Source organism: Meles meles, chromosome 6, assembly GCF_922984935.1.
Source record: "Meles meles chromosome 6, mMelMel3.1 paternal haplotype, whole genome shotgun sequence".
Taxonomy (NCBI): Eukaryota; Metazoa; Chordata; class Mammalia; order Carnivora; family Mustelidae; genus Meles; species Meles meles.
The window spans coordinates 87,580,144-87,596,716 of NC_060071.1; positions in this window are offsets into that span (position 1 = coordinate 87,580,144).

A 16,573-nucleotide genomic window follows, 5' to 3' on the forward strand; every position below is an offset into this window, starting at 1 on the left:
CTTGCTCCCTCCATCTTGGGTTCCTCCAGCGGCTACACAGACCTTCCTAATTTTAAGCCAAGTTTAGCTTTCAGGTGTTCTGAGAGAATAGCAAGGAACGAGTAGAAAAAGAATAACTGAAGAGGAAAATATTTCCCTGAGCAGAGAGGAGAAAAAATCCACCAATTAGAGAGCAGTATTTAAAAGAGAGTCAGAAAAGCAGAGACAGATCTAAATCCAGACCACCTGTACCTAGAGATCTGGTGGAGAATTTCTGATTTTCAGCTCTAGTAGACTAAGGAATATAAAAAATTAACATGAACAAAGAGGATTTAATAACGATTTGTAGGCATACTGCTAACTTTGTAGTCTTCTGAAAATAGACATTCTCAAATACCTCTGGAACAAAACTTGTTTAGGTATTAGATTCCTGAAAGCTTTTAAGACTTTGAATATGCAATAAGACTGGAAATAAGTAAAAACATTCACATATAAAAATTTTAACAAAATTCTTGGCTCAGAACAACAAAAAAACCTTAAGTTAGACTATTCAGAAATAAGGAAACTCTTAGTAGGAAGAAGCATTCAATTGTTACCTGTGTCACTTTTTTAAACTACTTTACACTTAATCCTCTTAACACTATGAGGGAGACCTTATTACTCTATATTTCAGGTGAGGAAATGGGGACACATAAAGGTCAAAGAGCTTGCCCAAGGTCACATAGGTGTCGAGTGGCAGAATCAGAACTTAAACCCAGACATCCGGGGCGCCTGGGTGGCTCAGTGGATTAAGCCGCTGCCTTTGGCTCAGGTCATGATCTCAGGGTCCTGGGATCGAGCCCCGCATCGGGCTCTCTGCTCTGCAGGGAGCCTGCTTCCTCCTCTCTCTCTGCCTGCCTCTCTGCCTACTTGTGACCTCTCTCTTTGTCAAATAAATAAATAAAATTAAAAAAAAAAACAGACATCCTAGTTCTAAAGCCCACATCTTTAACCACTAGACAGTATAATTTCATAAAACCCCACAGGAATGGCCAAAGTCACAAAGAGGGAAATGCATATCCTCAATAGCTTTTTATTGTTTAAAAAACAGATTGGGGGAGACAAGATCGCAACACGATGGCCAACTCAGTAAAGGAGCCTGTTGCCTCCTTCAGCATTAAATGTGTAGGGGAAGGAAAAAGGAAAGAAAAAAAAAAAGTGGAAATGGTACTGCCCGGGCCGAAGATTTGTCCGTGTCTGTGTGATGGTGGGGAGGTGAGACATGAAGACACAAACTAAGGACGGATAAGAGTGTGGCTTTGACTAGCAACCCCGTGAGGATTACTGCATCCATGCATATGAAGCCAAAATTGTTTCTGTGCATATGGAGCCAAAATTGAGTTCTGTGATGACATCTCTAATGATCTTGATGGCGGTCACTCGCTAAATTGCTACAAATGGGGACCTTCCAGAATGAACTGGTTAAGAGCCCAGGCTGTGGTATCAGATCTTGCCTTGAGCCTATGGCTTGGCCACCTGCTGGTCTTAGGATCTTGGTAAAGTTACTGAACCTCACTTTCCCCTTATATAAAAAAATGGGGAAACAATAGCTACCACCACCACACCATCTCCTAAAGCTGTAAGAACTAATTCTAAACACTAAAGTACCTGGCACAGAAGAGCTTCGTTCTCTCACATTATATGTGTTCTACACCACACACACACACACACACACACACACACACACACACACACACACAGATAGAGAGAGAGAGAGAGAGCGCACAACACTGGCAGATAAACGGCCATCAGCAGACCAAAAATTGAAGAATATCCACCCTCCAAAAGTCAGAGTGGACAGAAATAAAGTGTCAGAGGAAACCATGAGACTTCAGAGTCTCCATAATGATCAGCTAGGGTATTTGGGCAAGGCCCTCTTGATAACAAAATAAAAACAAACCTAAAGTCACCTGATAAAATGTAAAAAAAAATAAAACACAGACACATCTTTCTTAAAAGCAGGAGGAGCTAAGAACAGAGAAATAACCAGAAGAAAAGGAACTCTGGAGATAAATGAGCACAGAAACCACTTATATCTGGAGATCTGTTGCTCCCATTAGACTTGAGCTTGCACTGGAAAGAATTTTGGTCACAAAAGGGACATAAGTCCCTCCCTCACACGAGATGGGAAGTCTAACGGGAGATGCTCCCCTCAATAAGCCAGGACCCATAGCTGAGGATGAACCAGAGGAATCTAGGCCTTCTGTGAGATCTTCCATCCGAGACAGACTCCGAACTCAGGCTCAAACTGGGATTAGGGAAATCCTGGACTAGAATTTCCCTCAGGTCCCAAGCAGAAGCAAATTTGAATGCCCTCTGGAGCACTGTAGCTTTCTTCTAGTTCCCCATTGGTTCTTAAAGATCGCCCAAGGCTAATAGTCCGGAATCGGTGATGAGGATGCATGTTAAAAACAAGTTACCTTCATAAGGAATAACATGGAGGACATTAGGAGAAAAAGAAAAATGAATTGGGGGAAATCGGAGGGGGAGACGAACACGAGAGACTGTAGACTCTGAGAAACATAGGGTTTTGGAGGGGAGGTGGGTGGAGGGATGGGAGAGCCTGGTGGTGGGTAATAAGGGGGACACGTATTGCATGGAGCCCTGGATGTGGTGCATGAACAATGAATCTTGGAACACTGAAAAAAATAAAATAAAACTAAAAAAAAAAAACAAAACAAACCCACAAAAAAACAAGTTACCTTGAGGGAGAAAAGCAGAATCAGGAACTTGTACATATATACACACACCCACGTGCACACGTATGTGCAAATCCACAAAAGAGTTGGCCTGTGAGAGAATTCTGATTATGTTTAGTGAAATATGTAAGCTATGCCTATGCAGGGAACAAGAAGTTTTCATCAAGTGATTTTGATTCACTTGAATCAAATAGAACCAAAAAATCAAATAGAACTTCTACCATTAAAAGATGTGATAGCCAAAGTTAAGAAGTCAATGGAGAAGTTAACAGAAACTCAGGAGCAGGTGTAAAAATCAAAACAATTTCTCCATAATATGCAGCCCAGAGAAACAAACAGAAAAACTGGTAAGAAGTAAGAGGTACAGATCTAAGATCAAGGGAATTCAGTCGGGGTCTCCGAAGAAGAAAATAGGACAGAGACCACATTTGAAAAGATAATGGCTGAGAATTTTCTTTAACCGTAATTCAAGAAGCTCAGTGAATTCCAGTTACAGTGAGTAAAGATAAGTCTATACCTAGACACATCACAGTAAAATTTCTAAAAAGCAAAGACAAGGAGTATACTTCTAATGAAGTCTGAGGGGAGAAAAAACCAAACTTTTTAAAAAGATTTTATTCTTTTATTCGGCAGAGAGAAAGGAACAGAGCACAAGCAGGGGGAGCGGCAGGCAGAGGGAGAGAAGGAAGCAGGCTCCCTGCTGAGCAGAGAGCCCCATGTGGGACTCCATCCCAAGACCTGGGATCATGACCTGAGCCAAAGGCAAAGACTTTAACCCACCGAGCCACCCAGGCACCCCCCAAAAATAGACTTTCTTTCTCTCTCAAGATTTTATTTATTTATTTCAAACAGAGAGAGAGATCAAAAGATTATGAGCAAGGTAAAGGGCAGAGGGAGAAACAGGCTCTCTGCTGAGCCGGGAGCCCAAAGTGGGACTCAGTCCTGGAACTCTAGATCCTGACCTGAGCTGAAGGCAGATGCTTAACTGACTGAGCCACCCAGGTACCCCAAAAAAGATTTTCTTAAAAACAGTGCTGGACTGACAGCAACAAGAGAGAAAAAGTAGGATAATCTTTTAGTACGTTGAGAATCATCATCAACCTAACATTCCCAGTGAAAATAGTTCTAGAACAAAGGTGAAATAAAGACATTTCCAGAAAAAGAGTTTATTATCCAAACAAGGGAAAATCTAACAAATGCCCTTCGGGCAGTAGCAAATGTGACCCAAACTGTTGATCAGAAATGAAAAGGATTTGTGAGTTCGTGTAAACGAACACTGAAGGTGAAGGCATCAAGTAGATCTTGTGGTTTCTAAATATAGAAAAGTCATTACCTTTTCTAAAAGAAGGGTAGAATTACCGATGAACTTTAGACTTCGATACATCCTGTGATTTTTCAGGATAACATAAGAGGAATAGAGAAAGAATGTAGGATGCCTAAACTAATAGGGGAAAAGTGGAATTATGAAAAATTTTAAAGATTCAAGAGAGGAAAAAGTATAAAGCACAAAAAAGATTAAAGTCAAATAAAAAAGTGATCACACTTCATTTAACTGAAACATAAACAAAAGAATGAGGAACATCTCTACGAGCTGATAAAAATATATCCTGAAAATCACCCCATCAGTGACAAAGCAAGAGGCAAAAAAGTTACCTGTCACCTTTTGTAGAAGAAAAGGAAAAATGGAAATGTGCATGCTTATTTTTGCAAAATAAAACCAAAGATAAATGAGAAAATCAGTGGCCTGTGGGGTAAGAGGCCGTTAGCATCTATGAAGTAGAAACGGTAGAGAGGGAACGAGACTTCTAAGTACACCTGTTCATAGAGTTTTGACTTTTGAACCATGTTAATATTTTATGCATTCAAAAATTAAATTGAAACAAGAATGAGGAAAACATGGAAGTTGAATGCAAATAGAAACAAAAGAACTCAACCATATATCACATTGACTGTATCCATAATTACACATAATTACACAGAAGGAAAAAATTAATCTAAATAATTTCTGAACGCAGTACTCTGACAATACACCTTCAGTGGAATACAGTTTAGTCTAAGGACAGAAAGAAAGCTGCAAAGAAAATGTTTAAGTGACTTAGTTTGCTGTTGATGAAGCCATTATGAAATATTGTCAATTTACCACAGAACGGAACCAACCTGTTGTTGGGAACCCAGGTTCTCGTTGTGGGAGATGAGAGTTACAACTGTCGAAGGTGGACAAAGAGGAAAAAACCCTGTGATATTAAAATAGAATTAAGAGACCTCATCAATGTCAACTTGAGATCGTTTAGCCTTCCACAGAAAGGCCTAGAAGCAATTACATCTCTGTACCGAGTGCTGTGGTATCTAGACCTTAGTTTGGAACACAGCTCCCCACTTTAAAGGAACATTAGGACACCTTAGAAAAAGGAGAGATTGCAGGACTGAGACTGGGTAAGTTTAAAAGAAGCTGGAAAGATCTTGCCCAGGAAAAGTGAAGAAGTGCGCTCAGGCCTGTTGGGAAGTCTCAAAAGAACAGTCTCCCTGAACACCGGAGCTTGAAAGGGCTCGAGATGGCCAAACTTGGGGGGAATTTAAGTGTCAGAATGAAAAAGGACAGGAAGAGATGGTAACACTAGATCAACAAAATCATTCACGAATCCACCCTGATCGCAAAACCTTATTTTAAAAGGAATGGCACAAGAGAGGAGAGAAAGGGAAAGCTTTTATGGAGAGTAGAATGCCAACCAGTGACTGTCAAAGGAAAGACAAAAATCAGAAAATCATTATTTTGCAAGCATAAAAATCACCAATGGATGGTAACACAATGGGGTAAGAGATTGCGGGAGAGTAGAGTGTAGAGAAACCCTACAGACACCTACCTTAGCAAAGGGATCAAACTTATTATAACAAGACAAACCTCCCAAGTGCCCCTTACCCACTCACTGATGAGAACACAGCATTGTCTGGGTCATACTCCCGCCAGAGATATCTCCCTAGGCCGAACCTGAAACAGAGAAGGAGTCAGACAAATACAAATAGAGGGATGGCCTGCAAAACAAATGAGATGGGATCTTGAACAAGAGACAGACACACACAGGCAAAAAACCAAAGGGTGGAAATTAAAAAAAGAAAAAAAAGAGTCTGGGTCTCTGTTCTTCATTAGTAAATGCTATGGGATAATCCCCTGATAAAGAAAAAAATAAATCCAAAAGGAAGACATAGAAACCGATGGCAACCGAGAAAGCAATTATAAAACCAACAAACAAAAGCCCTCTAAAAATTCTTCATTACAAGAAAAAAAAAAAAAAGTAATGACCCTAGAACGAGTATCTGAGATTTTCCTAATAGGGAGGTGGCTGGAATCGAGAAGGATCTGAAGATGTGCAGACGTGGTTATTTTGTACAAGAGGAAGCTACAGATTCTGATGAACTCCAGGGGATAGGAAAATATTTAGATGCACATCAAAAATTCAAGGTTAACTACTAGAAAAATATAGCATATTGCTTCTGAATGACTTCAGTGAAAAACAGGAACAAGAACAAAAGCAAACAAACTAGAAGTTGATCAAAGACAGGAAAGTAACAAAACAAGAAACTAAGCAGGGTAAAATAAGGTACATCACTCCAAACACATCAGGGACTCCAACGGAGGGCTTGTAGGAAGAGAAAGAAAGAAAGCCAGGAGCTATTGACAAGAGATACCCCTAAAATGAAACACCACCACAAAGTCAAAAATAAAGAAATGGGAAAAAAAAACCCACCACCTATCAGAAAAATTTTACAAGAATACTGTAATCTCAGATAATATAGAGTTAGAGGCAACAGTCACTAACAGAAAACAAAGAGGTGTGTATTTCTTAAAAATCACAGCCCACAAAAACCCTAATGGTCACACACAGTTGTGCATTAGCCCCAGAATTTCCAAGTACAGAAAGCAAAAAATCTTCATAAAAATATAAGAAAGGAAAATCCCTAAGCACAGGAGTAGGTCTAACATCCTTGGAATCCACCCCTATATTCCTTTCCAGGTTTCTCCTGATTTCTTAGCAAATTCTTACAGGCTCTTTAGTGTGTAAGTCACTTTTTCTCAGGTGTCAGTATATTTCTGTCCCCAGAGTTTGCTAGGAATGGCCCCCAGTGATAGAGCTAAAGGTGACAAGGATGGCTAGGTGGGTCTTCAGAAGAATGAACATCCCCTTTCGAGACATCTACCCTAGCTGACGTGATCGTGTAGGTTTTAAGCAAAGGAGTGCAAGCCCTTCCGTGGGCAGGACCCTTCCGTGGGCAGGACCCTTCCGTGGGCAGGACCCTTCCGTGGGCAGGACCCTTCCGTGGGCAAGGGAAGCTTGCAGTGATTTGGGGCTTCAAGACTGTTCATTTTGTCAGAGTCTAACCAGACATTTCCATTCCTAGTTTTGGAATCCCATCCTTTCCCAATCGATGCCCTAAACTTGAATGAAAGAAACTTGGCAACACTATGAACTTAGCACTCCTAACTCTCCAATCCACACAATTACATTTTGTACCTGACTTTTAGCGACATCAGCCCTGTGACTACGGAAGTACTAATCCTTGAAGTGCTCTAATAAAAACTCTGTGCTATCCTGTAATCAGACCAGGATCTGAGCTGAGAACAAATGGACTTGAACTTGTCCTTTCCTCTCTGTAAACGCTCTAGTAGACTCGGGCCAATCCTCTTCCATGGCTCTGTTCTTTAGTCCTGTTCTTTTAGTTCTTTATCTAACAGTCCAGTCTAGCAGTTGCTGGAGATCTCAAGACATTTGCTTCCAATGACATTGCATCACAAGTAACCACAGGTGATAGCTCGATTCCTTGGCATGCCAAAGATTGCTAGCATCCCATTTCCCATTAGCAAGGAGCAGAGTACTGCACTTAAGCCTAGACCAAAGAGAGAGAGAGAGAGAGAGAGTGTGTGTGTGTGTGTGGTGGGGGGAGAGATTTATTTTCTGGGACCACTCCCAGTACCAATTCTATCACTCAGGGTCCAGGCAAGAGACAAACTGCATAGGAATTTGATCAGGGAAGATTAATAGGAGAAACTCTCTATAGGGAGGATATAGTAATAGAGAACAGGGCTGAGGAAGAGCAACCAAGGAAAAAACAAACGGGTTTCCCCTTCCCTAAGGATCCCCAGATTCAGGTCTCTTGTTAGAGGACAAGCCTACAGCCCACTGGATGATGGAGGAGCATTCTAGGTGCCTCGGGCCAGACCTGGTCCGTGGTGGAGCTGAGGCTAGGGTCAGGAAGCCTCCAGCTGGGTGCCCACAAGCCGAGCAGATGGTCTGGGGGCTGGGGAAACAGCTTGGGGGAGGATAAGCCTCTCTCAGTGTCCTACATAGTCCCGTGACTGCCAGAGACAAGCCCAATGGGAAGGTGCCCCTGCCTCCTGCAACGTCCTTATAGCACCCTCTACCGACAAAGGTTGGCATTGTGCCGGCTGGCAAAGGAGAAAGGTTTGCAGAGTCTACGCTATCCCTACAGAGAAGGGTACATTTGGAGACAGTAAATTGGTAACTAACTTATTCACTCTCCATGCAGCCCCTTTTCCTTCACCCAGCTCTATTGCTGTCCCAGGGCTCTTGACCTGGCTCAGTACCCTCACGTCTCATTCCCAGTGGGGTTAGCCCTGGGCAGTGCTGCCTGAAGAGTGCAGAACCATCTGCCAACCTGTATTATGGACCTAGTGGTCCCAGGACAGAACCCAGGGGGAGCCCTAGGTGTCTGTCATCCATAGTTCTCGGCATCCTCCTTGGGCAAGGAAACTCCCCTTATAGTTTAATCAATTGCTCCAGTTAACAGTGGGTCATGTTGTTATCATTCACAGTTGCCCATGTACCAGGTAGGAGTCCTGAAGCCAGGACAGCCAGGTGGCTCTCTCAGCGTCCAAATTCAAGGGCATGATCACTGTGCCTCCTAGAGGAAGCCTGTGGCCGTCGGGCACTAACAGCTCAGAGCTCGCTGGGCCCAGGTTTACAGGGACAGGAATCACTTTGTAAGTGAGTTATCCTATCATCAGTAGGAGTAGAGGGAAAGTTGCGGAGGAAAAAAACTGAAGCATACAGAGCTTAGGTACCTGGCAGAGGCTGCACGGTTACAGACTGCTAATCAGGAATTCAAAACTATGCCTGGCTCCGAAGTCCACGTCGTTTCCACGATGCCATGTGGCCTCCCCACTGTCTGCTGGGCTGCTGTGAAGTATCGGCGATGACCACGACATCACACCCCAGCCTCCCGGGCTCCGTCTCAGTACCCAGGAGAATCGCTGACATCTCACAGACACACAACGCCCATGGTCGTGCCTGGCTGCCTGCGGCTTCCCCTGGGGGTCTATGCTGCTCATCACCCGAAAAACAGCATTTCCCCCAACAACGTTGAAACTGGTGTCCCACCCGTGCAGCCAGAGGTCTCTTCCCAACTCGCTCCAAGCTTGGAAGCACGACAGCGGCACGGGCTCACGGGTCCGGACGGTGAGCCACTGTGTCACCACCCTTCCGACCCTGCGGGTAGCGGACACAGAGTCTGGCTCAAGGGTGGCGACAGTGACTTTGCAGGGGAGAAAAAGCACGCAACCTGCAACCCAGAGGAGCCGGACGAGGAACCGCTGACCTCTAAGAACGCCTCCAAGCACGAGCCTGGCTGTTTGGGGGAAGGAGTCATAGCTGCGAAGGCGCCCTTCCAGGTGGTTAGCAGTCACTAATGCCTCTCCTTGGAGATGCTGGGCGTGACTGACACAGCCTCAAGCTCTCTGCTTTATGATGATTTCAGAGAAACACATGGCTCAGATTTAGGGAAAATTACGAACTAGATCCTATAGGTCCTACTGAGTCTAATACGGAGTCGTCTTCTTCTTCTTCTTTTTTAGAAGCAGCTGGCCATAATCTAATAGAGAAAGAAATGACCGTGATGTAGCTATTCTCCTTGAAGATGGAACTTCATACTAATATAACTTTGGAGCACATGGGTCACCCCCAAGACCAGGCTCCGATGTGGGTTTTAGAAACACGAGCTAATTTGTGTGGCTCTAAGTTCTCAGCCAGGGTCTGGTATGACTCATCCATCCACTCATTCCATTTTACCACCGAGTCCAGGGAGTGACAAGGCAGAGGCCACCTCCGAAAATGGTGTGAAATGTAAAGAAGTGCCTGCCGTTGCCTACCCCCTGCATTCCTCCCTCCGTGTTCCCCGGAGCCCAATCCCCTTCTGCTCTGCTTTCCCCCCACTGCAACCTACTTCCTGCATCTCTCAGACCCCAGATGCAGAGAGCAGTAAATCTGATTCACAGATCAGAGCACGTGTGAATGACAAATAGGCAATGTACCATCATCTAAGTAGATGTGTAGTAAAATCTAGCTTTCACCTCATAAGTGACAAGTGATTGCAATGACTTCATTTCTGCTTAAAAAAAAGAAAAAGAAAAAGAAAAGAAAAGAAAGAGGGAATGTCAGTGACCCTATGTGATCTGGAAGGGCCCGCACTGCCCACATCCTCTTTCTGAAGAAACAGCCTCATAGGGAACACCATCCCCTCCAGCCACAGCACTGGTGGACACCTGACTGCAGGATGGTCGTCCAGGCTTCTGGTCTGGTGAGCTCTGAAAATCATATTTTTCTGGAAAATTGGAAAACTGGAGGCAGTTAGAATGGCAGGTAGCTAGGCTATCATGGTCTGGAAGAAACTGTCCAGCCAAGAGAAGGGGGACAGGAGAGAGAAACTGAAGGGGGTGGCAGCCTTGAGAGTTTCCTTAGTCCGTGGCTGCTTTCTAGGCTTCCAGAACAAGTCCAAAGAGGCCTCTTCTTTTGGCCTGTTCTTGGATGTCCATGACATTTCCTCTTGAATTTCAACACTGTGACAGCTGGTGAGCAAGGGGTCTATCAGTTAGTCACAGAGCTCCGAGCAAAATCTTGGCCTCCAACCCAAAACTGATGAAACCATCCTCAAAAGTAAGGGTCATCGTGAGAATACCCAGCGCAGAGGCCCCTTGCATGGGGAATGGAGGTCTGCCTGGTCAGACGCTGGCAAATGTGTGCTGGCCTCCAGCTTAAGGTGGGACGGTGGGTCGGGTGGCGACAGTTGAAAGGAGGCCATCCACAACAGCTTCATACCTCCCTAAATGAGATCATGCTTCAAGAGCTTACCATAAATTAGCAAGTGTGAGACAGTCTTCACATTTCTCCCAACCAGACTCCGCCCTTCCAGCATCACCCCTCTTTCCATGGTGCTTGAAAGCAGTGAGCGTGGAACCCTTCAGAAACACAGGGAAAATCTCCATGGTCTGGTGGCCAGACCAAATCCTTAGGTAGAACTCAAGTAGTCACTTCAAAATTTGGTTGCTCTGTATCCACATGAGTTCAAATGAGGCAGGGTATGGCCTTCAGAGCAGGGAGAGAATCTCGCCAAAGCTCTTGGGGGAGATTGTGGCTAAAGACGTACAGTATTAGTGGCCCTGGTGAAAAGCAGAGGCATGCTGTCTCTCATAGAGGAGGACGGCTCACTCCTTCACATGATCCCTGTTGAGCTCTACCAGTGATGTCCGGTTTTGCATAGACCCAGAAGAAACTTATTAAAAAAAATAGGTAACCCTTGCATATTTTTAAGCCAATATCTAAGTATTTCATTTTGAGTTTGCAAACAATGTCACTTACAGAATAAATGTTGACATTTCAAAATAAAACTGTTTTTTATTCTCTTAAATGTAAAAATAGAAGTGGATAGTGAGATAGAATATGACTGGAGGGTGAGATGGGAGGCTGAGAAATCCTCTTTATGGAGCTGAGACGATCAGTATCCAGGCATAGTGGTAGGGCAAGAATTCTCTAGGCAGAGGAAACAAGTGCAAAGGTCCTGAGGCAGGGACAAACCTGATTAATTTGAAGATCAGGACAATGTTAGTGCTGCAGACACAGAGCAGACAAAGAAAAAAGTAGCAAGAGAGAGGCTGTAAGACAGGGGGATAGCCATAGGCTGGATTGTGTAGAATTCTGAAGGCCATTTGTGCTGATTTCTTTTTGCCCGCCATACTCTTCACCCTTATGTCCCTGTCCTGGGCCTCAGGAGCCTGACATGTGTCTCTGTCAGTGGACTTGGGTGACAGGCGACTTCTAGATGCGTTTAACCAAGGGTGTGCTCCAGCAGGTCTGAAGAGGAAAAAGAAGGAGGATGGGGTGTTTATTCTCCTGGCTCCCTTCTTGCAGGGTCCCATGAGCCAGTTAGGTTCCTCCAGCAAAGATCCCAGCTCCTGCCAGGGAGCCTCTCCAGCCCTGCCTCTGTTTCTGTATACCACTTTCTTGCCCTGCCTTCCCACTTCCCACACCCCTTCATGCCTGGGGTGAGCCCACCTGCTGAAATAGCCTTGGGTACTTCACTCTCTCTCTTATGTTTTCCCTACACCCTCCCCACATTGGGAAAAAGTCCCTTCACTTAACTCCTCTCCAATCATCTCAGTTCGTGTGGGTCATCTGTTTCCACTGAGACCCTGCTTGGTACACCAGGATAAAGTGTTTACATTGTATTAGTCCTATTCTTGGATCTTCTAATAATTGTCTTCCATCCTGTGAAATTATATAACTGTATCACAGATTGTTTTTATTTCTTATTTTTTTTTAATAAATCACAGATTGTTTTTATTTTAGCTTTCGCTTCCAGGGCTTTGATGGTGTTATAGGAAATGCAAAGACTATAGATACAATGCATGACGGAGCTACGTGATACTTGAGACACAACTGGTCTACCGAGAACAGAATGCAGTTGGAGGCCATGAAGTTCAAGTCTTGAGCGGCATTCCCAGGCACAGCCGTCTCTGGGGAATGCAGTCACAGTAGCTGCAGAGCCCATTCCCCTCTCCAGGTTAAAAGTTTCCTCTTCACCCTGGTGGTGTTGTTTGGAAAACTTTTCAGCCATAACCATATTCAGTCATATTTGGGGAAATGGGAGGGGCAGGTTAAAAGCTAAAAGGAAAAATAAAGAAGGTATATACGCTTCCATAACTGAGATCAGTTTACTCCTAGCATCTTTGTCTGGGAAAGCCTCAGTCCGAGGTCAAGTAGCCAACAAAGCCAACCAGAAGAGAAACCTTTCCCTTCAGTTGGGTGGACACTGGCTGCTTTCATTCATCTCAATCCAAGAATCATCAAGTCCAGTCATGGCTTTGTCACAAGGTGGGAGCCTTAAGTGGCTGCCAGGAAGACAGTCCATGCTAATCACCGCACGTCACAGCTGTCTTGTTTAGTTTTGTTTTGTTTTAAAGCGTGTTTCCTTCATCAAGATAACAGAAATGTACTGACAAAGGAAACTTACAGACAGCCCAGAAGGGAAGCGGGAGGTAAGAGTGAATTGCCCAGTTAAAAACAAGAACGGGTGCAGAGGAGAAAGTTTCCCTCCCCTTGGAAGCTAAGCCAGATTCCCAGCACCCTGAGCGCCTGCTCCAAGATGGGGACACCCACCAGCCCAGTACGGTCGGTCCGTTGTCACCAGACGCCGCACTCACACCTTCTGAGAAAGCTGGGGAAGGCCAAGGGACACGTGGGCTCAGGAAAATAAGAAGCAAAGAGGAAAGGATGTAGAGGTTGGTTAAAAATAAAACTTATCAGATGAGAATTAAGTCCAGAGAATGTTATCTCTCCCCACAGGAGGGTGGGAAAAAAAAATAGGCATGTCAAAGAGAACACAGGCCACAGGATGAATAAGCATAAAAATAGGCGGAAATGACCAAGGGAACGTGCCAACTCTGCTGGAGGAGGGCCTTTCTGGAGGTGCTGACACTCCAGGACAGGCCAGGAACCCTAAAGGGGTACCCAAGAAACGGGCCAGTGGACCTTTTCTCAGGCTGAGATAGATTTTTTCCCCCTCTATACTTTTTTCAAACCAATTGCTTTAACCCATTCCCTTCCCCCGCTGCACCGCCATGTGCCTTAATTATCTTTTCAGAAAGAAAATAAAAGGTCTATGAAAAGGTTCTTGGGGAATTCCTACTTACCAGCATTTTTATGGCAGGTAACCTTGTCCCCAATGAATTTTTCAAGATTCAAAAGTTGGCAAGTGCTTAAGCCTTCCCCAGCTGCTTGCTACCACTTCCTTCATCCTGGCCCAGCCTTTGGGCACAGGGAACAGCTGCCCACCTCCCCACCACCACCCACCCACAGCTTGTGGGACACCTGACAGGAATTTGGGCTACTCCCAAAGCTCCCGTAGCAAGGGGCTGACCACACCCGGCTCCTGTTCCCTTTTAATTCCCATTTCCCTGGAACCTCACAAATGATCCATAAAATCGCCTTCCATTTCTCCGTCCCAAGTCACCTTCTACCTCTAGGCCCGCCAGGAATCTGTCATAAGGGTGATGCTGTTTTCCCTCAAAAAAAGGGGGGGGGGGGCACAAAACAAAGACTACTTGTTAAATTAATTTTTAATGACCCAGTGTTTATCCAATCCTAAAATTATGAATTTTCATTCCGCAACTGCTCTTAAATCTGCGATGAGAAATCGTGACAATAAAACCCAACGGCCACTCTCTGAACGCAGTCTCTAGCTTTAAAAAAAAAGAATCACAAAATGGTCTTTGTAAATTTGCTGAAAAATCTCAGCACCCGGGAGCATGAGCAGCAACCACTTCCAAAAAAAAGCTGACTTTTCTAAGTGCGAAGTTTATCAAAGGTCAAACAAACAGGATTCAAGAAAGAAATCTGGTGCTTTTTCGTCACTCAGAGCATTTAAGTAAGCGAAAGAGCTGTGTTAAAGAAATTAAAATGACAGCCTCCTACAAGCCACCTTAAAAAGATTAGGCAGAGACTGCCCAAGTACCTTTGAGAATTAAAAATGTTTCTAAATCCCCACTCAATGTCACTCAGAGGTGATGAAAGTATTGCTGAAGATGCCAGGGTCTTTTTGGTCTTCTCCCTCAGTTTCTTTCTTTCTTTCTTTCTTTTTTCTCACAAGCAGGGGGACTGGGAGGGGGAGCAGCACAGGCTCCCCACTGAGCAGGGAGCCCGATGCGGGGCTCAATTCCAGGACACTGGGATCATGACCTGAGCCCGAGACAGATGCTTAACCAACGAGCCACCGAGGCACCCCTTCTTCCTTAGTTTCTACTTATCAGATGGAGAATCATCAGTAACAGAACTACGCTGACATCTCAGCCGTACCTCAACCCCAAATTGGGAAGGTAGGTGCATCAAAAAGAAAAATCTGCTTTCCTCCCCCAGAGTGCATCAAAGCAGGGACAAGAGGCGGTAGCACTTTGCACACTGCCCAGACATCCCGATGAGGCACCATGGTCTGCTGGGAGGCCTCCAAATGGTGCCCAGGAAATCCAATCTGTTTTCCCTTCCGGTGGCCCCGCCCTGCTCCTGTCTAGCCTGAGCCTGAGAGGCCAATGTTGGACAGAGACCCAAAGTTCCTCCAAATCCCGAGAGACAGGAGGAAAAGATCCCATCACCAGGCCAAGGAATTTCTGCTCCTGTCCTTTACATTGAATAACTGGCATTCCTTTAGGAGGCTGGGCAGGAGACCCCCGTGGATAACCAAAACATTATGTAAAAATCCAAGCATTAATCTCCCCTTCCCTCAAATCCACTTAATCCTACTTTTCTGTCTGGCCTCTCCTCCACAGGAAGCGGAGACCACCAAAGGCCACAGTCACTGAGGAGCCTGCAAGTCCCGAGTCAAATCCTGGGTGCTGCTCCTTTACCCTGTCATCTCAGAGGAGCCACCTCACTGTTCTGAGAACGTGTCCTTGTGTGGAGAGAAGAGCTGTGTCACAGCAGCTGCAGAGAATAAACCCGTGACAGCCCGAACGAAGCACAGGCCTGGCATAGACGTATTCTTGGGGACACGGGTGTCAGTTTACTAGTTGTTCTCTGTGGAGACTCCTTGACCTCTGACCCTGGGCTTGCAAGGGTAAAGACAGGCCTTAGTAAACGCAGCCTCTCTGAGGACCTAATCTGTCAATGTGGAGAAACAGAAACATACTTACAAAATCACATTCAGATGGGAGTGGAGTGGGTCTGAGAGTTGAATACAAACCAGCATATATGATCCAAAAGAGCTCAACTATAACCAGCTTTGTTTTGAGAAAAACTATTTCTATTTCTCTCTACTGTTTTGACAAGTCTCTAACCCACCTCGCTGACCAGCAGAAGTCTTTCCATATCAAAGGATTGAAGACTGAAGCTAGGTCAATCTTGTATTCTTTTTACTTGAAATAACTTGACCAAGAACATCCTTTGGGCTAGTCCTTGTAGTTAATCAAATATGAAAGTACCTGACATGTCCAAATTCCTCTTTAATACAAGCTGCTGACACAGCATGGCATTTCCCATCACTGGTCTCTGAAACACAGGAAATTTCAGGATGGAATGGCCGAAAGAAATGAGGATGACCCAGCCTCGGAAAAAACCAGAGTTATTTAAAGGAGAAAAACAAAATCGTGTCTGAATGGGTAATTCATGATTCAGACAGCCCAGCATTTAATTGGTATTAACTACTCTACTAAAGATCTATTTAATGCACTTAGGTAGACTTTTTATTTCCATGAAATTGGATCTTTGTTTCAAAATTGAATCTCCTGCCAAGGACTCTGCACTTTTTAGGTGACGTAACACTGAGGTGCGCTCTTAACATTTCATTGCCAGGAATATAAAGAAAATTGATCAGATTATTTGCCAAATAATGTTTCTTTGTAGGGGCTGAGTCCTCCCCTAAGTGGGCTGTCAAAGAGAAGAGCAAAAAGCAGACGCTATTACAGTTTTATTTTCTAGGTTCAACCTTCAAGGCTCAGAGCCCACCCTGAGAAAAATCAGTGCATTAAAAATTGATTTGGTATTTAGTTTATTAGTTTATAGGACTTTTGTCTGAAAGGAATA